Genomic DNA, 24,522 nt, shown 5'->3' with positions numbered 1-24,522 from the left:
TGTTCTTTAACCTGTTTCCTCCCCTCTCTTCCATATTTCCTTCAGCTTTCTAATCTTCAACTTGAAAAAGGTTTATATTTTTCAGAAAAAAATATGGATGCTTTTTCAAAATGTATTCCCTTAACTACTCCTTACATCTACTTTCTAATCCCCAACTCACTTAATTAAATTCAGTGTGAATTTAAATTGTAATTAACATCTTTTGAGGGATTACATGTTCTAATCACAATTATGCAGTGAATACTTGAAACACATACATTTCGTTATATTATCTGAAATGCAAATTTGAGTCCAAAAAAAAGATGTTTAATAAAAATGTATAGTACTGAAGACTTTATTATGGACCCTAAGGAATTAGAAATGAGATTAGAAAGAGTAAAAGCACTGATACAAGTACAAAAACAAATTGCCTCACCTCCAAGACCCCTGGAAATGGCTCCACTTGGCTACCTTCAACTGAGCTTCACCACAGTCTAAAAACTACCTTTGAAGAGTTTTTAACCAAACTTAACTTTATTTTTTCCCCTATATTGGAAGCTCACAGGGGCTTAAAGGAGAGTTGATGCATAATATTCTACAAGATCAGGAGATAAAACCTGTTTCCTGACCCAGCAATTTATAATGAAATGACAACTTCTATTACTTTACTTTTCCTTCAAAATAGCATTTCATAAGTTGGCAGGGTGCAGGGGAAACTGACATTTTTTGAGCATCTTCTATATGCCAAACAAGTGATATTTCTCACAATTCCCCAAATAACCCTATGAGGTATTATTCCATTTTACAGCTTGTGAAAAATAAGGCTCAGAGAAGTGAAGTGATTGAGGGAAGTAAGTGCAGTGGATTAGCGGTGACACTGGAACTCCTAAACCCACTGTACCAATGTGAGATGCAGTCTTAGGCCCAGGAAGAAAGCCTTAGGACAGAGCACCTATTTTCAAGTGTCCATTTTACCTAGAATTCTCTCAAACCACCAGAATTTCAACAGACAACTTCCTATCTGGCCGAGAGCCTGAATACATGATTTCAGAAGTTTCATTGTTAGGACTCTCAGGAGTCTTCCTACAAAACCCCAAATCTTGCTGAAAGCCAAGCTTACTTCATGGCCTTCTCAATCACTTTCCAGCACTCAGGACAGGCTTTATCATGAAGATAAAATCTGACTTATTAACTTATGCCCAGTTTCTTCTTAGTAACTTTTCTCTTCAAGGTCTGTCAGTGCACTTAGGAGATGGTTACCTCCAAGGTGAGGTTTATCTTTAAGAAAACTAATACAGATTCCACTCCCTTCAACAGTCAGCTTCCTGTTAACTATTAACTACCCACACAACCTCTGCTGCCAAGCTTTACTAGCAAAAGAGGGACTATTAGGCTAGCTCTTATTTTTTCCTTTGAGATCATTATTATGAGATAATACCAAGTTACCGAAGGGCTTCCCAAGTGGTACTAGTGGTAAAAAAACAAAAACAAAAAACAAAACAAAACAAAAAAAACCTACCTGCCAATTCAGGAGACGTAAGAAACGTGGGTTTGATCCCTGGGTCAGGGAGATCCCCTGGAGGAGGGCATGGCAACCCACTCTAGTATTCCTGTCTGGAGAACCCAATGGACAGAGAAGCCTGGCAGTCTATGGTCCATTGGGTCACAAAGAGTCGGACACAACTGAAGTGACTTAGCAGGAACACACACCACATTACTAAGTTGCCTACCTAGTCAACCCTGAAAAGTAGAGTTTAAAACAACAACTTACTAGCATGGTTTTCCTTTTATTTATCCATGATCCATCTTCCTAGACCTAAGTGATATGATTATGCCTGATGGGAACACAACCTCCTGCGCAAAAATGGATACAGACTGAACCCGAAGACTGGAGAGAGACAGGTAGGAAAAGGGCCATGTTTTCAGTACGAAAACAGCCATGATATACAGGCACACACTAGAGGGCGCTAGACTTAGCTAAACTAGGTCTGAATCCAGCGCCAGCACTAAAGGGACCTCCAAGATCAACTTAACCATCGAGCCTGCTTCCTCAACTCAACAGTAGGTGTAATATTAATATCTATTTGTAAGTAGTAAGTGAGAATTAAATGAGACAATTCATATAAAGTATTAGCACAGTAAATGCTCAATGCTGCTAAGTCGCTTCAGTCGTGTCCGACTCTGTGCGACCCCACAAACGGCAGCCCACCAGGCTCCGCCGTCCCTGGGATTCTCCAGGCAAGAATACTGGAGTGGGTCGCCATTTCCTTCTCCAATGCATGAAAGTGAAAAGGGAAAGTGATGGCGCTCAGTCGTGTCTGACTCTTCGCGACCCCATGGACTGCAGCCCACCAGGCTCCTCCGTCCATGGGATTTTCCAGGCAAGAGTACTGGAGTGGGTTGCTCAATAAATATCAGTATTAACTATACCATCAATATTATATTATTAAGTGGTAAGAACTATTAACCCATGACTTGCCAAATTAGAAATCCAGAAATAGAGGCAAAATTTCTGGTAAATTTGAAAAAGTAAGAGGCAAACACCTTAAGGTGGGAGAAAAAAAAGGAAGGATGTATATTTTGGTGTGACACAAGCAAGTCTTTTAAAAAATGCAGTGTTGTTTTTTACAACATAACTCACTGTGTTTTGAATCATAACTTATTACATAGAATTCTTTGTTAGTATTTAGAGGCTTAATGGCACCCCACTCCAGTACTCTTGCCTGGAAAATCCCATGGGCGGAGGAGCCTGGTAGGCTGCAGTCCATGGGGTCGCTAAGAGTCGGACACGACTGAATGACTTCATTTTCACTTTCATGCATTGGAGAAAGAAAAGGCAACCCACTCCAGTATTCTTGCCTGGAGAATCCCAGGGACGGGGAGCTTGGTGGGCTGCCGTCTATGGGGTCGCACAGAGTCGGACACGACTGAAGTGACAGCAGCAGCAGCAGCAGAGACTTGTCAGACCTCAGAAAATATTCCACAATTTTTTTTTAACCCTCTTTCTGAGTTAAAACCTGAAACAAGTCCTGAATGGGGTTGGGAGAAAAGGTAGAAATGAACCTCTATAGCAGAATGGGTCCCTTACAGTTCTAACTAGGATTGGGGTTGGGAATAAAACAACCATTTAGGGTGCTCACAGAGTCTTCTGAAAGGCAAAGGCTGAATGGGGAACACAACCAGAGGGACAACAGGGTCATTATAGAAGCTAATGGCTCCCAGGAGAACAGAAACCAATCCCTCTGGCAAAATCTTTGCATCCTTCTGTGAAGTGCATCTCAATCCAGTCATCATTTCTCCAACTCTGGCTTTTCTCACACCCCTGATAAAAGAACAATGTGGGGAAGGTGTAACAAGGCACAAATGGTGGGTAGAGGGAGGAAGATGTCTCTAGAAGTTACCATTGGCATCAGAGAGGTTGAAAACTGAACCCACCTTCAAAAAATTCCCAAAGGGTATGTGGACAAAGCTTTCTTGAGAGCAGTACTGAGGAAAGGAAAGAGAAAAGAAGGAACGCTAGGATCCATGAACCTAAAATCTGAGTATCATCATTGAAACCAACCCAGTTATCCAGTCAGGAAGCATTTGATGCATTCCTTCTGTGTATAAGGAACTGGGCTTCTGGTTTGTTTCGTTTAATATAAGATGTGACCCTTGTCCTCAAGAATATTTCACTCTACAATGGACTATGTATTTCAATATACAATGGAGTATTCAATCTACAGTGTGTGTGCTAAGTCACTTCAGTCGTGAGCGACTCTTTGAGATCCCATGGACTGTAGTCTGCCGCACTCCTCTGTCCATGGGATTCTTCAGGCAAGAATACTGGAGTGGGTTGCCATGCCCTCCTCCAGGGGATCTTCCCAACCCAGGGATTGAATCTGCATCTCTTATGCCTCCTGCATTGGCAGACAGGTTCTTTAACACTAGCGCCACCTAGGATATATCAAATCCAAAGCTACTTTAAAGTAAGCCAGAAGGAAAAACACCAACACAGTATACTAACGCATATATATGGAATTTAGAAAGATGATAACAATAACCCTGTGTACGAGACAGCAAAAGTGACGCTGATGTATGGAACAGTCTTATGGAATCTGTGGGAGAGGGAGAGGGTGGGAAGATTTGGGAGAATGGCATTGAAACATGTAAAATATCATGTATGAAACGAGATGCCAGTCCAGGTTCAATGCAGGATACTGGATGCTTGGGGCTAGTGCACTGGGACGACCCAGAGGGATGGTATGGGGAGGGAGGAGGGAGGAGGGTTCAGGATGGGGAGCACATGTATACCTGTGATGGATTCATTTTGATATTTGGCAAAACTAATACAATTATGTAAAGTTTAAAAATAAAATAAAATTAAAAAAATAAAAAGAAAAAGAAAAAAAATGCTTACTTTGTAATAAAATTGGCACTTTAATCTGAAAAAAAAAAAAAAAGAAAACCAGACCTTGGACAAATGTTTATTTAAATCAAATAGACTGCTTAGATTTTCTTCAAAGTAGACTACCTTTAAAACAGTTTATTATTTGCCCTGGGATGGGCTTCTTTCTGTGCATAATGGCTATGTGTGGGGCAGATATATAACAGGTAGAGTACACAGCATGCACTGTTGGCTGGTGGAAAACAAGGATGTAAAGAAAGGCATAATCCTTTGACTATTTCTCTACTTATTTCATGGTCTTACTGTTTCCACACACACCCCAAACACATAACTGAGCAATGTGGAGACATGTACAAAATCTTGCTATAACCACAAAGAAGGACTGCTTAAAACTGGTCCTCCTCCCTCTTATTCTGTATATGTAAATGCACAATTACCTTTTTAGAACATAGTCTTTTTGCTAATGTAACACAAGGTAGCTATCTTAACCTTTAGCAAAGCTTTCAATGGAATAGTAAAATGATTTGAAAAAATTATAAAGAATCATGTAGATTCTTTCTTGCCAGATGTATGGTAACCATCCTACTAGCCTTAGGGAGCCTATACTAGACCCAGACTTTCTGCACTTGCTGAGCTTGAGAATCTCCCTGAAGTTCCTCCTTTTTAATCTGTAAAGTTACCAACACAGGCTGGTCTGCTGGGATGAGATGGCAATAATATCAGTGACCATCATCTCCCGATTCTTCCTTGTGTGTCAGGCACTGTGTACACACCATCTTTACACAATCATCTCATGCATCAGCACCTGGTAGGGTGCTAAGTAATAAACACAAGAGATATATTTAAAATATACTGCCATTTAAAGTTGGAGAAGGCAATGGCACCCCAATCCAGTACTATTGCCTGGAAAATCCCACGGACGGAGGAGCCTGGTGGGCTGCAGTCCATGGGGTTGCAAAGAGTCGGACACAACTGAAGAGACTTAGCACAGACACTCTGCATTTAGGCAAACGCTAAAAGTACCTCCAGAACTGTCTGGAACACCAACTAGATTTACTTTTCCATTCAATATTCTTTTAGCATTTGAAGGATGTCATATTCTAAAACTAATTTAAGCTAATTAACTAATTTAAATTTAATAATTTAAGAATATATTCTAGGATTCTAGCATGGAGGGCTGCAGTTCATGGGGTCACAAAGAGTTGGACATGACTGAGCGACTAAGCACACAGCATACACACATATATTCAGATTAAGCCTTTCAGTTAAATAATGCCTATTTGAACAATTTTCTGTCTTTTCTGTCTTGAATTTTGGTTTAACCTACAGTTACTTCCACTTAGTGAGGCTTCATGATAAAAAGGTAGATCATCTAGGAAAAAGAAAAAAATCTTCAGTTGATTGAAATCTATTTGATGAATAGAGCCACACATATTAAAGTAATCATCTAATAACTGAAAATTAATACTGCTATCATGGCAATTAAGTATCCTTATGGCATGCATTTATGAGTACTTACTCTAGGGCAGACTAAATGATTTACATTCATTATCCTTTCATTTAAAATTCATATTATGCCCATTTTACAGGTAAAGTAGATGAGAGGTAAAGTAATTTATCTAAAACTAGAGAGCTAGTCATTAATAAAGCCAGGATTCATACAGGTCTGTAGACACCAAAACTCATACTCTTTTCAACTGTATTACAATATCAATATTAAAAACCTCAACTGAAAATAAAATGCTACTGCAATTTGAACTCTTACTAATATTAAACTCATAACCCCCTCTCAAATATCCTTCCACCTCATTCAACCATTTCCTCATACCCACTCCTACCTACACCCAAAAGATAGGTTTAGGCAGTTTTGTAAAGCCTCATCAAAAATAAAGAGAAATGAAAGTGGTGTCAATACAAACCGTAAATTCTTCAGCAACCTAAAAATTTTTTTTTCTAAAGAATATAGTGGAATAACTATGGGACAGGAATTAAAGAATAATGAAGGTGTGGGAAAAATGCACTATTGTCAGCGCTCCACCCGGGCACCAATGTGTAAGAGCATCTTAGTTGAAAACAAATCAACGTAAGTGCCTGTTTTGGAAAACACTGCCCTGTGCTACATATACCAGTGTTAGGATGGAAAGCAAGCCCAGAAATTAATTAAGAAACGAGCAAAACCACTCATTGTGTTATGAGAAAAAGAACTTTGTAATAGACTTTCTCTCTCAACTTAAGAGTGAAGTCTTCCTACAGATTTCCTTCCCTCATTTACATATCTGTGCAGGCCTATTTTTATTTTTTTTTCCCCTTCCAAGCCCCTTTGCCCTTTCAATCATGAAGCATATTACTCCACTGTCAGTGCAAAGCAGTTCCTAACAACAGGGAACCCAGCTGGGATAGGAAGAGGGCAGCAGGCTCATGCATTAACATAATAATCCAACTGTGTTCCCATAGGCCCTTAGGGCAGACAGCATATTAGGTAGGCCTCCTGTGCAGACCCCGGTGGAAGCTGCCTGATCACCTGCCTATCAACCTGTGGCAGCTACGGCGGGCTCAATAGCACCAGCTCCTGCCAAGCAGTGGTGCCCAATTACCTTACTACAAAAGACAGAAATCCATTTTTCTATGTCTATTTAATGTACTCAATGCATTTCCTTATTTATGATTTGAATCTGCGTTTCTGCAACATTTCCAGAGGATTGACTTACTGCCTTTTAACTTTTGAAAGTCTGTTTGTCCAAAGGCCGTATCACTGCAGTTGGCAGGAATGGGACTGAAAACCAAAGTTTCAAATACGAGAGCCCATTTGGTAAAGCTTGGTGACCAACTGCTTGGTCACCAGTTGTCTAAAGACTCTTTCATCATTCACTGATAGAGAGAACCAGAGGTGTGGGGAAGACCCGAAAGGCTGCCACTGCTATTTCCTCAAGAGGACAGAGGTGGGACGGAAATCCTACCTCCCTGTCTTCTTGAAATGCAGTTTTTCTTATTTCTAACCCAAGTCAATTATAAGGTTCCCACGAAGTGTAAGCCTTTGTGCATGCCAAGCCCCTCATGTGGGAAGTGTGTGGATCACTACAACGGGCTGAAGTAGAGAATCATAAAAGATATGATGAAAAAAATTTTTAATCTCAAATTATTATTAAAGATTATTTAAAACAAACAAACAAAAAAAGCCAGCCCATCTGTATGCTTTTTACGTTTTATGTGTGTGAAATCTACATGTTGTTTTAATGCTGTTGGGTTCCTGGAGTCTTTGATTTACTCTATGCACGGTTTTCTTTCCAAGCCACTGTGCGGCTGTGCTTAGTCGCTCAGATGTGTCCAACTCTTGTGCAGCCCGCCAGGCTCCTCTGTCCACGGGATTCTCCAGGCAAGAAAACTGGAGTGGGTTGCCCTTTCCTTCTCCAGGGGATCTTTCTGATTCAGGGATTGAACCCAGGTCTCCCACATTGCAGGCAGACTTTTTACCGACTGAGCCACCAGGGAAGCCTTACATGCCACAATATCAGTCAAATAAGGAAAACCCAAGGGGTATATTCTACTAAAAAGATATTATTTATATGTGACTCAAGATCACCTTCAAAATGTTATAAACATATGCTTGAAATTATAAGTCACTTCTGTGAATGAAACACAGTCTCATTCTTTGATGAAATTTCTCCATTAAAAAAAGTTGTAAGGAAGGTGTATAACTTGACATTTAATTTAATATGGGAAAAAGTACTTTTAGAAGCATTTCAAGTAATGCTATTTAAAAGAGCACAAGACTACCAATTTGGCTAGAGAAACATTTTCTACCAATCAAGTATTTCTTTTAAAAAAAGAATGAGTTTCTAGAAATATTATATTTTGGGTTTTTTTAATGGCTATTTTAATAAAAAATGAATCCTCCAGTCAAACAAAAGTGCATTTATCTAACATTTCTATGAATTTTAAATGATAGGGAACTAATAGTATTGTTTAAGTCAACCAACCTGGCATGCTTTATATCACATTCTAATAATTAGGTAAGAATTAAGTATTAAGGGCCATATCTGCATATGCCATGGATTTTCATTGTCAAGGTTACCTCTGTTACCTTGGCATTAAAAATTTGGACATTATGTTAACAGATTATGGTGACCATGCAGCAATCTGTCAGTTCTTTGATGACCTCCACACATACCAGGCAGGATTTTATATAATGTAAATTCCCTCATCAGAAACAAATCTGTTTGTTCTTCACCAAGCAACCAAGGGAAAATTCAAATAAAAGAGGGAAAAAAAAAAACAAACCTAACTTTTTTCCCTTCTTCTGTGAATAAATCGTGAGCTGTTTAATGGCCTCTAAACAATACACTGCGATATATTGTATGTTGACAGGAGTGTAAATACAAAATACTAAACTCAGTAATAAATATTAATGCTTATACATGTGTTAAACAGCAAAATTACACACATCCCCTCCTTGATCTTGTGGGGATTCCAGAGGCTCTTTATTCTTCATAAATTCTTATATTTTCACAAAATGTAATGTATCTTCCAAGTCATTAAGTACAGAAACTTGATATTTGATTAAAAAACAATAAACAACAGCCATGTGGTGACAGAATAAATGGCAGCCTGGACTTTACCATTTTAATTCCTTCAAGGGGTATGTTTCTATTTCAGCATAAACAAAAGAAAAGCACTGATAGAAAATAGAAATTAGCTAGTCCATCAGTAGGAACTTGATTTTAACTTAAACAGCAAATTACACAGCTAGAATAATTGAGCCTCTAAAGAATGGTAGAGAAGGAACAGAATTGTGGTATCATTTCTAACATCAGGAATTCAATTTTGGATGAGGTTAAGAGCAACAAAAAAAAAATCTAAACATAAACAAAGAAAAGTGCTATTTCAAATCATTAAGTAGGAGCAAACAGAAACAGAAAACAATGCAAAAGAAACCACATTTATTTTGAAGTATGATACACCAAAGCTTAAAACCTGCTCCCTCCGCTCCCTGCAGCCCTTCCTTTAGACGGTGTATTCCTCTATTTGAAATACACCACATCTTCATTTTTATTCTACTAGAGTAGTCCCTTCCCACCAGGGAATTATGGAGAAAGGACCCTCTTCTCCCCGTGTAAAACTACCTGCTTTTAAGGACTTTACCCAGTTCAATTCGGTAGTGTAGATGTGGCTTCGGAGATGGTTTGTAGCTAGTATATTCTGACATTTCTGCCAAGGATAAGATTAAGTATGAAATATCAAAATTACATGTTAAAATAGATGCCATTTTACTTTGTTTCTTCCTGAATAGCCCTTCAGCTGTTGAGGCACATACATTTTTCCCCAGGCAAAATCCCCAGGCTAAAATAACTAAGCCTCATATCTTCAGGAAACCCAGCTTCCCAAACATTATTCTGAGGTATCTGATTATCCATGGGCTGTAGTTTCATTTCGTAGTGAATCATGTAAATCTTACTTGAAAGAGGAAAAATACTCCACATGAAACATTCCTTTTCAGTCAACTGCTCATAATAGTTACAATCAATGACAATACTTAATTTTCTACAATTTCTAAAAAAATGTTTTTCATTTTAGTAATAGGGTTAGGCATTACAAGGATCCAAGAACTGATCATTTTGTATTCAAAACATAACTTTCCTTCCAAGATTGCCATCTCCAGCAGCATGCTACCCTACACTGGCCACTGGGGAAAGGACTTTATCATTTGTTAAGATCTAATCCTATCACTTTGCAACCTCTGAGCTGCAGGCAATTTTAAGTCAAAGACCACCATTTTAAACAGTAAATAGAACCTACTTCCTAGGAGGCACAGTGGTAAAGAATCTACCTGCCAACGCAGGAGATGCAAGAGACTTGGGTTCAATCCCTGGGTTGGGAAGATCCCCTGGAGTAGGAAGTGGTAACCCACTTCTGCGTTCTTCCCTGGAAATTTCCAAGGACAGAGGAGCCCAGCAGGCTACAGTCCATGGAATGGCAGAGTCAGACACCACTCTTTGAGCACACATACGCATGCGCTGTCTAGCACAGGGAACTCTATACTCAGTGCTCGGTGGTGACCTGAATGGCAAAGAAGTCCAAAAAAGAGGGGATACCTGTACAGGTACAGCTGCCTCACTGTGGTCTACAGTAGAAACTAACAACATTGTAAAGCAACTATACTCCAATAAAAATTGTAAAATGAATAAGTAAAAAATAAACAGTAAACAGATGTTCTAAGGCTATTACCCCAAACCTCATGTGAGGATAAATATAACTTTAAAACTAAAGAAATTTAGCATCAGACCATCCTAGATTAAAAAGAAAAGCTTAAGATTCTACCCTTAACCTCAAAACTTTTAAAATTAAGAGAAATTAAAATGCAATTGGGTCATCGCATTCTACAAAAGGCAACTTGATTATACCACAAGTAATTTTATTTAGCACATTATCCCATCACAAAAAGTTTATGGATTACTCCCTCCATGGCCACTCAAGTACTAAATCATTATGCAATTCAAAGAATTTTTAAAAGAGGTCTTTATTACCTGCTCTTACAACTTAGTTCTTACTTCAAATCAGAACCTGGCCTAGAAAGCTACAGCCAGATGTTGAAATAGAGTTAAGAACTCAAAGATGAAGAACAAGAGAAATAAAATATGACAGAGCTTGTTGTTCAGTTGCTCAGTCTGACTCTTTGCGACCCCATGGACTGCAGCACACCAGGCTTCCCTGTCCTTCACCGTCTCCCAGAGCTTGCTCAAATTGAGTTGGTGATGCCATCCAACCATCTCATCCTCTGTTGTCCTCTTCTCCTCCTGCCTTCAATTTTGTCCAGCATCAGGGTCTTTTCAAATGAGTCAGCTCTTCACATCAGGTGGCCAAAGTATTGGAGCTTCAGTTTCAGCATCAATCCTTCCAATGAATATTCAGGATTAATTTCCTTTAGGATGGACTGGTTGGATCTCCTTGCAGTCCAAGGGACTCTCAAGAGTCTTCTCCAACACCACAGTTCAAAAGCGTCAGTTCTTCAGCACTCAGCTTTCTTTATAGTCCCACCCTCACATCCATACAAGACTACTAGAAAAACCAAAGCTTTGACGAGATGGATCTTTGTTGGCAAAGTAATGTCTCTGCTTTTTAATATGCTATCTAGGTTTGTCATAGCTGTTCTTTCAAGGAGCAAGCGTCTTTTAATTTCACGGCTGCACTTACCATCTGCAGTGATTTGGGAGCCCAAGGAAATAAAGCTAGAGGAGGGTAGAGGAGTAGGTAATATAAAAAGAAATCTATGAATAAGGAAGATAGAGTGAATAGATAAAATGCAGAAACTAGAAAGCCCACACTCTTCACCTCCTTAAATTTGATAATATCTAACTTTTTAAAAACATAATTAAACACATCTCTGTATACAGGATTGTGGGAGAAATGCCTCAAAAAGAGCTGACATGCATAGTAATGATTCATAAGGTATGGGTGATGTGGGGGGAAGGAACAGGGCTGGGCAGGGGCAGAGATGAGCCCTAGTAGTCAGTGGAGTAAGCCAAGGTGAAGACATTCACAGGTTCATAGCCAGTAGCACTGGGAACTTCTGAAAGCTAAAAAGAGGCGTTACTTTTTAGTCTTCTTAGCAAATCCCTATTTTACGTGTGTGTGTGTGTGTGTGTGTACATGAGTGTGTGTCTTGGGAGTGAGGGGAAAAAGGGAAACAAGAACAGCTCCCTGAACAACAAAGGGGAGAATGCTACTTCTACCACTGGACTTCAGTCCTGGAAATATGCCTTTCAGATCAAATCTTTCAGATTGACTATTATTGTGGTTCTAAGCGGAGAAGGCAATGGCACCCCACTCCAGTACTTTTGCCTAGAAAACCCCATGGACGGAGGGGCCTGGTAGGCTGCAGTCCATGGGGTCACGAAGAGTCGGGCACGACTGAGTGACTTCACTTTCACTTTTCACTTTCATGCATTGGAGAAGGAAATGGCAACCCACTCCAGTGTTCTTGCCTGGAGAATCCCAGGGACGGGGGAGCCTGGTGGGCTGCCGTCTATGGGGTCGCACAGAGTCGGACACGACTGAAGCGACTTAGTAGTAGTAGTAGTGGTACTAAGAGGTGCCTTGTTGCTCTGAATACTACTTGCTTAACATTAGCCATTAACCGGGGCTGAAAAATATTTATGAAACAGTGGTTGTAACAGACAGACTGCTGATTATATGTGTGCTCAGTGGTGTCCAACTCTGAGACCTCATGGACTGTAGCCCACCAGGCTCTACTGTTCATGGAAGTTTCCAGGCAAGAATACTGGAGTGGGTTGCCATTTCCTTCTGCAGGGGATCTTCCCAACCCAGGGATGGAACCCAGTCAGTGTCTCTTGCCTCTCCAGGCATATCCAAAAAGCCACCAAGTACGGGAAGGATGGTACTTTACAGAAGCGGTGTAAACCACGCAGTGGCTACAATGGTGGAGCTGGGAGGTGTGCCTGGCCAAACAGTGGGGCTGGATGTGGGGCTGATGGCCCACAAAAGAGTGCTGAATTTTTTAATGCCCCTGCTTCAAAAAGCAGAGAGGGATGCTGAACTGAAGGGACTAGAAGTACATTCTCTGATCCCTGAGCACACCAGGTGAACACAGTCCCCAGGGTGCATTGCAGGACTTAACAGACAACGCATGCACGAGCGCTGTCTGCCACACTGAGCTGACCCCTCACTGAAACACAGGAGACTGCTGCTAACCCAGAAGAGGAGGTTGCAGAGGACGGGAAAGATATCCCAGAAGAAACAACTCACGGGCTGGGAATAAATTCAGCATGACGTAAATGTGGATAAATAAAAGGAAAAAAAAGAAATATAACCAGACCCTGTTCTGTGCTTAACTGCTCAGTTGTGTCTGCGACCCAGGGAGCTGCTAGGCTCCTCTGTCCCTGGGGATTCTCCAGGCAAGAATACTGGAGTGGTTTGCCATGCCCTCCTCCAGGGGGATCTTCCCAATCCAGGGATTGAACTCAGGTCTCCTTGCATTGCAGGCAGATTCTTTACCGTCTAAGCCACCAGGGAAGCCCAAGAAGACTCTGGTGATAGAAATGGTGCTCACAGTGGTAGCTAGTAAGAAAAACACAGGTGGAAGGAGAAAAAATGCAGATGGCCTTTGTCACAGAAGAAACAACAAATTCTCCTCTGGGGGGGAATATTACAGTTACCTCTCTAGTTCTTTGTGCAAGAAGCCAATTTTATTCTTGCTTCCATACTTAAATCTACAAACAAAGAGGTCAATCAATTAATCCTGATAAACTGCTCCTAGGGGCTTCCTTTTCCTCAAGGAGTTACAAGAAGGCTTGACCACAGCACACAGGAGATGCAATCTCTGCACTATGTTGCAAACACATATTTCCAATTAGGTTTCAGGACATTTTTACAGCTTTTATGCCAAATTTATATTACCCGATGTTAAGAATGTGTGGTAGCACTTAAAGCTGGGCTAATCATGCTCTGGATAACAATGGTTTATGATGATCTCTCAAGGAAAGCAGGAATTAGGCATTTACATGATTTTGTTGTTACACAATGATATTGAACAGAAACAAACACACAGGGTGCGGGGCCAACCTAAATCTTTCGTTCTTTCTTTCGATACTCTCATCTTGGGGTTAAAGACATCAGAAGTTATCATTAGTTTTTTCCTCACGCCTTAGAATAAATTCAGCTATATGCTTTGAGAGGCATGGGGATTAAGATTAACTCAAAAGAGCGAATGTACTCATATTGCCCAAATCTGTGTATGTCTAGAGAATACAAAAGTGTACCTATAAAGCAAACAGGTAAAGGATAGCAAGCATTTTTAATTAACATTTCATTATAATACCAGTGTGAAAACGAAGAGGTCAACAATTAATAAGGGACAGGCTTCCCACCACTGGGATTTACTCTGAATTCATTTTAAGACCAGGAAGCTGTGATCTAAAAATTTCCACTCCAAAAGGGTTAAAAAAGTTGAAATAACAGTCCTTTAAAGGTAAGGAACAACTATTTGTACATAGGATATCATGCAGTTCCAGAATCTTAATTTGTAATTTTAATTTAGAACCATAATGTCCACTTATTTCATGATAAATGATTACACACTGGATAGCATTATCTATTTTGGAGATTTCAATCAGGCATGTGACTTCCTTCTCACTTCTCTTTTTTGATACATGCACTTTTCAAAAAATCCACAAAAGAAAACATATCAAAAAAGAAATATACTCACTAAAATTTAAGGTTGCTCCAACAAAAGGGTTAATTAGAGAAACAGATTTTCTCAGACTGTTAATAATGGGAACGACACAGTCTATGTGCCCATAAGTAATTCTCAGGTATCTTTGATCTTCAGCCCCACGCGGTTGCTGGTGCTTACTGTAGCCTGGCCTCTGGGACTCTCTCAGAACCAGACATCTGGCTACTTTGTTGTTTTAGACTAATCTCCTCCCAGGAGAGCTCAAGAAATGACACCAGGCAAGGAGAGTCCTGGCAAGGGAAAAAACATTACAGTATTTACAGCGGATTTCTTTTCGAGTGGACGAGAGTATCAAAATCGTCTTCAAATTTCTACAGGGGTCTTGGGAGCACTTCTGTTCTGTGGTTTTCCTCTAGCATCATTTAAATTGGATGTACACATTCTATCTTTAAGGCCCATCAATCATCTTTAAGAACCCACTGAATGTTAATCACAGAATATTACAATGTGCAGGAGAAAGTTGTGAGGAAAAACACAAATCAGATTAATTCTTCACCCATCTGTTAGGGTTGGGTGGTGACTGATAAAACAAAGATTTTAATTGTTAGCTGAAGGGTTACACCAAAACTGTGGGATAATGTCTAAGATTTGCAAACACAGTTGCATGCCTCCCATTACACCAACTCCCTATCATGTTTCTTCTTTCGACTGGGACTTTTTTTTTTTAAGATTCTTAGCTATAATACCAGTCTACCAGAAAGGTTTGATTAAAGTGCACTTCTGTAACATGCCTCTGGAAGAAAACAAGAGGGCACAAGAAGTGATACAGCTTAAAAAAAAAAAAAATAGAAGCCAAAAAATTCAGTCAAGGACAAAATGTTATTTTTGAAATAACAAAGATTATCAATATTTTCCCCCCAAGGCAACAAATCATCTTTAACTTCTTAATTCCTTTTACAGATTATTGTTCAAACCCCTGAATCTATACATTCTGAGAAAGAAACAATAATTTACCATTTGTTACACAAACAGAATATAAGCCAATTGGGATAACTGCTCAATCTGTGAACTTGAATATTTTATCCTAAAATCACATTTTATTTATTTGTCATATATCCAAATACTCTATGAAATCAAGTATTACACTATAACATTATATTTATGTTTTTATGTTCTTATATAGAGACATGGGCTTCACTGGTGGCTCAGATGGTAAAGAATCCGCCTGCTATGTGAGAGACCTGGGTTCAATCCCTGGGTTGGGAAGATCCCCTGGAGGAGGGCATGGGAACCCACTCTAATATTGTTGCCTGGAGAATCCCCATGGACAGATGAGCCTGGCAGGCAACATGAGGTCGCAAAGAATCGGACACAACTGAGCAACTAAGCACACACATAGAGAGTCACAAAAAACTCACCAGATTGGCTAAAATACCAATGGATTTATCTCATATCTGTTAAAAAAAAAAAAGTCCTTGTTTTATGTTTCAATTATTTTTATAATATTCAAAACATATAACTGTATAGTGACTTCTAACTTGTACGGTACTTGATAAGTTCACAATTCTAATTTGTTTTTGTTCTGTTCAGTTGCTAAGTCATGTCCAAATCTTTGGGATACCATGGACTACAGCATGCCAGACTTCCCTAACCTCCACTATCTCCCAGAGTTTGCTCAAATTCATGTCCATTGAGTCAGTGATGCTATCTAATGTTAACAATTCTAATACTCTATTTTAATCTAACATTATCTACTCGGTAAACATTCATTATAAGTACCACTAGAGACAAAAATTCTCAGAAGATGAACGTGAGAAATATAATTTAAGCAATAACAATTCATTGATTATCAAGTAAAGCAAAATAATCATGTTATTGTGGAATAGGTCACTCCCAAAAAGACAAATATTGAATGATTCCACTTCATTAGGTTTCCTGGGGCTTCCCTGGTGGCTCAGCTGCTAAAGAATCTGCCTACCAATGCAGGAGATGCAAGAGACATAAGTTTGATCTCCAGGTCGGAAAAATCTCCTAAAGAAGGAAGTGGCAACCCACGAATGGGTTAAACCCACTAATGGCAACCCGGGTCTAATGTAAAGAGACAAAATAAGAAAGTCAGTTGCCAGGGGCTTAAGAGAGGCAGAAATGGGAAATTATTGTCTAACAGATACAGAGGAAGATGAAAAAGGGGAAGATGAAAAAGTTCTAGAGACAGACAGTGGTAATGATTATACAACAATGTGACTAACATCAATGAACTGTAGACTTAAAAATAATTAAAATGGTAAATTTTATGTTTTATATATATATATGTATATCTTGCCATGATTTTTAAAATAATTATATTAGATATATAATAATATGAAAACTCAAAGATAATGAAAATTTGGAGATCTTTTATTTCAAATGTCTTTCCTTGACCAAAGATACATAAGGTTCATAAGAAGCATCTGCAATCACATTTGAATGTATATCACTGCTGCTGCTGCTGCTAAATCGCTTCAATCTTGTCTGACTCTGTGCGACCCCAAAGACGGCAGCCCACCAGGCTCCGCCGTCCCTGGGATTCTCCAGGCAAGAACACTGGAGTGGGTTGCCATTTCCTTCTCCAATGCATGAAAGTGAAAAGGGAAAGCGAAGTCGCTCAGTCGTATCCAACTCTTAGCGACCCCATGGACTGCAGCCCACCAGGCTCCGCCGTCCCTGGGATTCTCCAGGCAAGAACACTGGAGTGGGTTGCCATTTCCTTCTCCAATGCATGAAAGTGAAAAGGGAAATCGAAGTCGCTCAGTCGTATCCAACTCTTAGCGACCCCATGGACTGCAGCCCACCAGGCTCCGCCGTCCCTGGGATTCTCCAGGCAAGAACACTGGAGTGGGTTGCCATTTCCTTCTCCAATGCATGAAAGTGGAAAGTGAAAGTGAAGTCACTCAGTCCTGCCCGACTCTTAGCGACCCCATGGACTGCAGCCCACCAGGCTCTTCCATCCATGGGATTTTCCAGGCAAGAGTACTGGAGTGGGGTGCCATTGCCTTCTCCAAGAGAGGGGCTAGAAGAGATGAAAACCAAGGAAAGGTGGGGCAACTATAGAGATTAACAACTGTATGCTTGTGTGTGCTCAGTTGTATCCTGATTCTTTGTGATCCCATGGACTGCAGCCCGCCAGGCTCCTCTGTCCATAGAATTTCTCAGGCAAGAAAACTGGAGTGGGTTGCCATATCACTACCACTCAAGAAATGAAAAAAAAGAAAATCAAATCAGTTCCAGAACACATTAGAAAAATGGATTTAAAAAAAATTTTCCAAAATTCCCCCTAGATGTCTAGTTTTGTACCTTGCATTAGGAAAACTGCTGCTAAGTAACAAAACTGTTTCTCAATATTAAATCCACATTTCCAGAATAAAAGAGGTAGAAGATTCAAGACAATCAGTGAGATGTTTTTTACAATACTGCACACTATTAAGATATAATGGACCCAGGAAGTAATTCAGCTTTCCAAGTGTCTTCTAAATATCATATTATTTTTCATTCTATTCAATATAATTCCAGTGTTAAGCTTACTTTATTCTATTCCATTATTTGAAAAATTATGCACATATATTTCATACTAATTGTGATTAAGTTTAACTGCATACACATACAGAAAAAGAAACTCCAAATGACCAGTAGCTTATCCAAGAAAGGTATTCCTTTTTTCATGTGAAGGACATCCCGAGGGAGGCAATCCAGGGCTGGCATGGCGGCTCCATAGTCAAAAGGACCCAAGTCCTATTCTTGCTACTCAGCTATCATGAGGTCTAATCATTAGCATGGCATAAGATTTCTTCTCAAGCTCTAGTCATCAAATTAACATGCCAGTAAGCAGAGAGGAAGGAAAAATGAACTTTTAAAGAGATGTCTTGGGGACTTCCCTGGTAGCCCAATGGTTAAGAATCCACCTTCCAATGCAAGGGATGTGGGTTCGATTCCCAGTCAGGGAATTAAGATCCCACATGTCATGGGGCAACTAAGCCCGTGTTCCACAACTAAGCCCCAACACAGACAAATAAATAAATAAAATTTTAATAACATAACAAATAATGAGATGTCTTGAATGTGATACACAGTGCTTCCATTTACATTTCACTGGCCAGAATTTAATTACATGGCCACTAGAACACCAGAAAGTTTGGTAAATACAGTATTTAGGTGGCAATGAATAACTAGGATATTCAGTTAAATACACCTATCATTGTAGGTAAATAAGTCCAAAACAAAGAAGGGAAAATTCATTAACTATTACCTGTATCTGATTAGTATAATTCATATAAAAGAATAAGAATTATCAACAAATCACCATGATGAAATCAGAAATTAGGTTTCAATTTGAGAAAAATAATATCCAGTTAAAGATACAGGGAATCAATTCATTTCCTTGCAACACAGTGAATTTCATTTATTTGCTGAAGTATGAATTGAGTCTTTACTAAATTAATCAAGCAGATTCTCCCAATGAGTTAATATTGCGTATGGGCTAAGATTGAGTCAGTGTAGAGACTAAGGCATAATTTTAGGTCTGAAAAGGAGTACATCAAGGCTATATATTGTTACCCTGTTTATTTAACTTACATGGAGAGTACATCATGAGAAACGCTGGGCTGGATGAAGCACAAGCTGGAATCAAGATAGCTGGGAAAAATACCAATAACCTCAGATATGCAGATGACATCACACTTAGGGCAGAAATCATAGAAGAACTAAAGAGCCTCTTGATGAAAGTGAAAGAGGAGAGTGAAAAAGTTGGCTTTAAACTCAACATTCAGAAAACTAAGATTATGGCATGTGGTCCCATGACTTCATGGCAAATAGATGGGGAAACAGTAGAAACAGTGACAGACTTTATTTTTGGGGGCGCCAAAATCACCGCAGGTGGTGATTGCAGCCATGAAATTTAAAGATGCTTGCTTCTTGGAAGGAAAGTTATGACCAACCTAGACAGCATATTAAAAAACAGAGACATTGACAACAGAGACATTACTTTGCCAACAAAGGTCTGTCTAGTCAAAGCTATGGTTTTTCCAGTGGTCAAGCACGGATGTGAGAGCTGGACTATAAAGGAAGCTGAGCGCTGAAGAACAGATGCTTTTGAACTGTGGTGTTGGAGAAGACTCTTGAGAGTCTCTTGGAGTGCAAGGAGATCCAACCAGTCCATCCTAAAGGAAATCAGTCCTGAATATTCATTGGAAGGACTGATGCTGAAGCTGCAACTCCAACACTTTGGCCACCTGATGCGAAGAGCTGACTCATTTGAAAAGACACGGGAAAGATCTTTCTTTCTGATGCTGGGAAAGATCAAGGGCAGGAAGAGAAGGGGCTGACAGAGGATGAGATAGTTGGATGGCATCACCGACTCAATGGACATGGGTTTGGGTGAACTCCAGCAGTTGGTGATGGACAGGGAGGCCTGGAGTGCTGCAGTCCATGGGGTCGCAAAGAGTCGGACATGACTGAGTGACTGAACTGAACTAAAAGACAGTGATTTTCCATCACCCCACCTGCATCCCTTACCAGCATAGAGAGGAAAAAACATCAGAAAAGGAGCAAAAGACTGAAAATCACAATAATCAAACCAGTTCCCTTCCAGGCCTATCTCCCAGATAAAATGGAGAATTACTTGTACAGAATCATGAAGGAGGGGGTTTAAGAAGATTATATGATTTGACTCTGACTGGAGATTTCTGAGAGTTCCAGTTAAACCCTAAAAACCTCTCATGTGGCCACTGATCTCCATGACTTCTGCAATATCCATATAAAGCTGCAATGAATCATCGTGAGAAAAATTAGGATGCAGCAGTTACTTTAAAAAGTAACAGTGTGGAGATTCCTTAAAAAACTGGAAATAGAACTGCCATATGACCCAGCAGTCCCACTGCTGGGCATACACACCGAGGAAACCAGAACTGAAAGAGACACGTGTACCCCGATGTTCATCGCAGCACTGTTTATAATAGCCAGGACGTGGAAGCAACCTAGATGTCCATCAGCAGACGAATGGATAAGAAAGCTGTGGTACATATACACAATGGAGTATTACTCAGCCATTTAAAAGAATACATTTGAATCAGTTCTAATGAGGTGGATGAAACGGGAGCCTATTATACAGAGTGAAGTAAGCCAGAAAGAAAAACACCATTACATTATACTAACTCATATATATGGAATTTAGAAAGATGGTAACGATAACCCTGTATGTGAGACAGCAAAAGAGACATAGATGTATAGAACAGTCTTTTGGACTCTGTGGGAGAGGGCGAGGGTGGGATGATTTGGGAGAATGGCATTGAAACATGTATAATATCATACGTGAAATGAATCACCAGTTCAGGTTCAATGCATGAGACAGGGTGCTCGGGGCTGGTGCACTGGGATGACCCAGAGGGATGGTATGGGGAGGGAGGTGGGAGGGGGGTTCCGGATGGGGAACACGTGTACACCCGTGGCGGATTCACATCAATGTATGGCAAAACCAACACAATATTGTAAAGTAATTAGCCTCCAAAAATAAAAAAAGTAAGTGGCTGCCAAGAAAAAAGGCCTGAGGGTACATGACTGGAACAGCAAGCACAACAGGATCAAACATTCTAAAGGCAGCTTCCTAATATCTGGGTCCTGAGGGCAGAAAGGGCTTCCCAGGTGCTCCTAGTGGTAATGAATCTGCCTGCCAATGCAGGAGACACAAGAGAGGCAGTTTCGATCCTTGGGTCGGGAAGATGCCCTGGAGGAGGAAATGGCAACCCACTCCAGTATTCTTGCCTGGAGAATCCCATGGACAGAGGAGCCTGGCGGGCTGCAGTCCAGGGGGTCACAAAGAGATACGACTGGGCGACTGAGAACAGTACAAAGCTCGACTAGACCGTATTGGAGGACAGAATGATTCATAGAGCAGCATGGACCCTGCAAACACCTGCTACACATGTAGCAATCCCATCCTAGGAGATCTTCAGAGGTCACCGCTGTCGGTGCAGACTGACTGACCCTAACAACCTTGGAAGAATATGCAGTGCCAGGAAAATACATGGTGCTGTTGTTTGTGGTTTAGTCCCTAAGGCATGTCCGCCTTTTGTGACCCACGGACTGTAGCCCCCAGGCTCCTCTGTCCATGGGATTTCCCAGGCAAGAATACTGGAGTGGGTTGCCATTTCCTCCTCAAGGGGATCTTCCCAACCCAGGGATGAAACCTGTGTCTCCTGCATTGGCAGGCGGATTCTTCCCACTGAGCCACCAGGGCAGCATGCCAAGAAAGTAAATACTTTCCTCATTATAAGGCCCGGTTCGGGATTTGGAAACATGAGTGGATGTCCCAAACATCCACTTGGGGCTGAAAAACAGTTATGCCCAGAGCTTCCAGGAGTCCACACACAGCAAGATGACCATGAGGGCCATGACAACAACATAGGCACCAGGGGACCAAGCAGGAACCTACTGAAGAGTCAAGCTTGGTGAGGACCTGGTTAGTGGAAGAACGAAAATCCACCAGCAAAGAGAAGGTGAAACGGTGATAAAAGGAAAAGACGAAAAGGACAGGAAAGAGAAAGGGAGAAGCTCAGATGATAATGCATAGATTTTTAAAATATAAATATAAAAAAAAGAATAAGCTGTAAAAAATCAATAGACCATCATACTATGCTCTCTTCCCAGCTTTTTATTATTATTGTTATTTTGGTTGTTCTGGGTTGCTTTCTATTACTGCAGAGCCCAGGCTCAGCAGCTGTGGCACGACGGCTTAGCTGTCTGGTAGCATGTGGAACCTTAGTTCTCTGACCAAGGATCGAACCCAGGTCACCTGGAAGAATCTGACTGGAAGGCAGATTCTTAACTACTGGATCACCAGGGAATTCCCTCTTCATAGTCCACATGAGGCAAAAAAAAAATATGTGAAGCAACTGAGGCCATAAGATAGATAATAAACAAATACTAAATGTTTCTTCAGGTATCATGATAAAACTAGTTTTCTCAACCAAGGTAGAAAAATTACACATTTAACTTCTAACCCCTAAAGTAATAACACAGCATTCAATAAGACAATTCAATACTCAACTAGGAACTATGGGCCTTTCAAATAAACTGTCGAGAGAGCAATGACTAATTTATCAACAATTAACTATATCCAATAGACTTTCCAATCAACAACATTTTTAAAAGCCAGTCATCTATAGCAGTAACATAATTATATAATGTCTTGTAACCTGCAAAGCATGTGCACATTAATTTAATCACTTATCTAGCTAACACTAAACAACATGTATCTATTGCCAGGAGATATTTTATGTAACTTAATCTATGGTGTGGACTTAAGGGGGAAAAGTGGATATGTACTTACAGGATTTCTGACATTGAAATTAATTTTTTCTATTTAAATAAACAGCATTTAAAGAAAAAGCATATACATGGTCTGTTACAGTTTCAGATACTGGAATAACATTTGCTAGAAAGGGATGGATTTGCTGCTGTGTTTCCAGATGGGATTGGCTTCCTGGTGGTACAGTTTGGGTCTGTGATACCAAAATAACTTCAAAACAAAAGGTCTCTTGTATTTGAGCTGTAGAGGGCAAGTTCAGCTTTGCTTTTCACATTTTCATCCTGCAGGGAATGGAAGCCGCTGAGATGGATGTGAAGGAGCTCTAGGACTAGGGCAGTGGTGAGCTTTTCTTGTAACTCTACAGCTGCCATGATGCAGGGCAGCACATGGGCTTGGCCTCCTTGTGCCACTGATCCACCCACACCACCCAAGCATTTGGTTATTCCATTCAGATTTGGTATCTGTGTGGCACAGCAAAGCAGTAATTCTGCCACCAACTCACTACATACAAAGGAAGCAATATTTGCAATCATTGTCAGCTACAATGCGATTGCTTCCTTGGTCAGTCTACCCTCTGGCTCCAATGTTCAGGTAAGTATGTTGCATTGATCAGGCCACTGCTCAGCAGATAAAGAATCAGCCTGCAATGCAAGAGATAGGAGACGCTGGTTCGATCCCTGGGTCAGGCAGATCCCCTGGAGGAGGAAAATGGAAACCCACTCCAGTATCCTTGCCTGAAAAATCCCACTGACAGAGAAGCCTGGTGAGCTACAGTCCAAAGGGTGGCAAAGAGTCAGACACAACTGAGTGACTAAGCGCACACACACACATGCACTTACCACTCCCATCAGACCCATCCATTCTCTTGGACCCTCCAACCCGTGTGCTACCTTAACCCCACTAAGAAGGGAGGCCTTCTAAAAGATAGCCTGACTCCTAGGAGAGAATCTGAAAGTCTATCACTTCCAAGAACCAACTTACCAACCAGGACGCATGGGACTAGCTCAAGCTCTAGGGCCCTCCTCTGCTCCCTCATGACTTACCCCACTTGCTCACTTGCCACACTTATGATTTAATACACCCAGTTTTCTCCATTTCATTACCAACTTCTCTGAAAGCAGACAACATTGCATCCTCTTTGTACTCTGCCTCCCCATTCCACAAAATACTAGCTCAGTGTTCTATAAATTACAAGTGCTCAATAATTTATTTTAGTTCAATGGTACACTAACATTCATCTCTCAGAAAAATTTCAAGCCATCCACCCTTAATGAGGAGCCAACACAAGATTCAAGAGTACCTTCTTATGTGACTGATTTCTGGAGTTAAATTGGTTTTGCTTAAGATATTGTATAAAAGAATGAAAGGGTCCTGGAAAAGGAGTCTCTGCTTCCCAGCTGTCTGACAAGTCAACTCACCTCCAAATCCTAATTTGATCAACTACAAAAATCAAGATAACATAATACCAGTCCTACCTACTTCATATAATTGTTGGGAGGTTAAAAAAAGAAAATACAGGTAAAAGTATTTCATAAGATATGCAAAATAAATGTATTTATCACAATAGGAGATGATTTAAAGAAGTAGTCTCATATACTTTAATTCTATATACAGTTGACCCTTGAACCATGG

At 40.4% G+C, this 24,522-nt stretch overlaps 1 protein-coding gene across 9 annotated transcripts in view; it reads right to left on the bottom strand.

Moving 5' to 3' along the window:
* Positions 1-24,522, bottom strand: part of SLC10A7 (solute carrier family 10 member 7) — a 318,026-nt gene that overhangs the window by 246,445 nt on the left and 47,059 nt on the right. The gene's annotated exons all lie outside the window — the stretch shown is intronic.

This window comes from Bos javanicus, chromosome 17, assembly GCF_032452875.1.
Source record: "Bos javanicus breed banteng chromosome 17, ARS-OSU_banteng_1.0, whole genome shotgun sequence".
In the NCBI taxonomy this organism is placed as follows: domain Eukaryota; kingdom Metazoa; phylum Chordata; class Mammalia; order Artiodactyla; family Bovidae; genus Bos; species Bos javanicus.
Note: the sequence above shows the minus strand (reverse complement) of the source record. Positions and strands in the feature narration are given on the sequence as shown.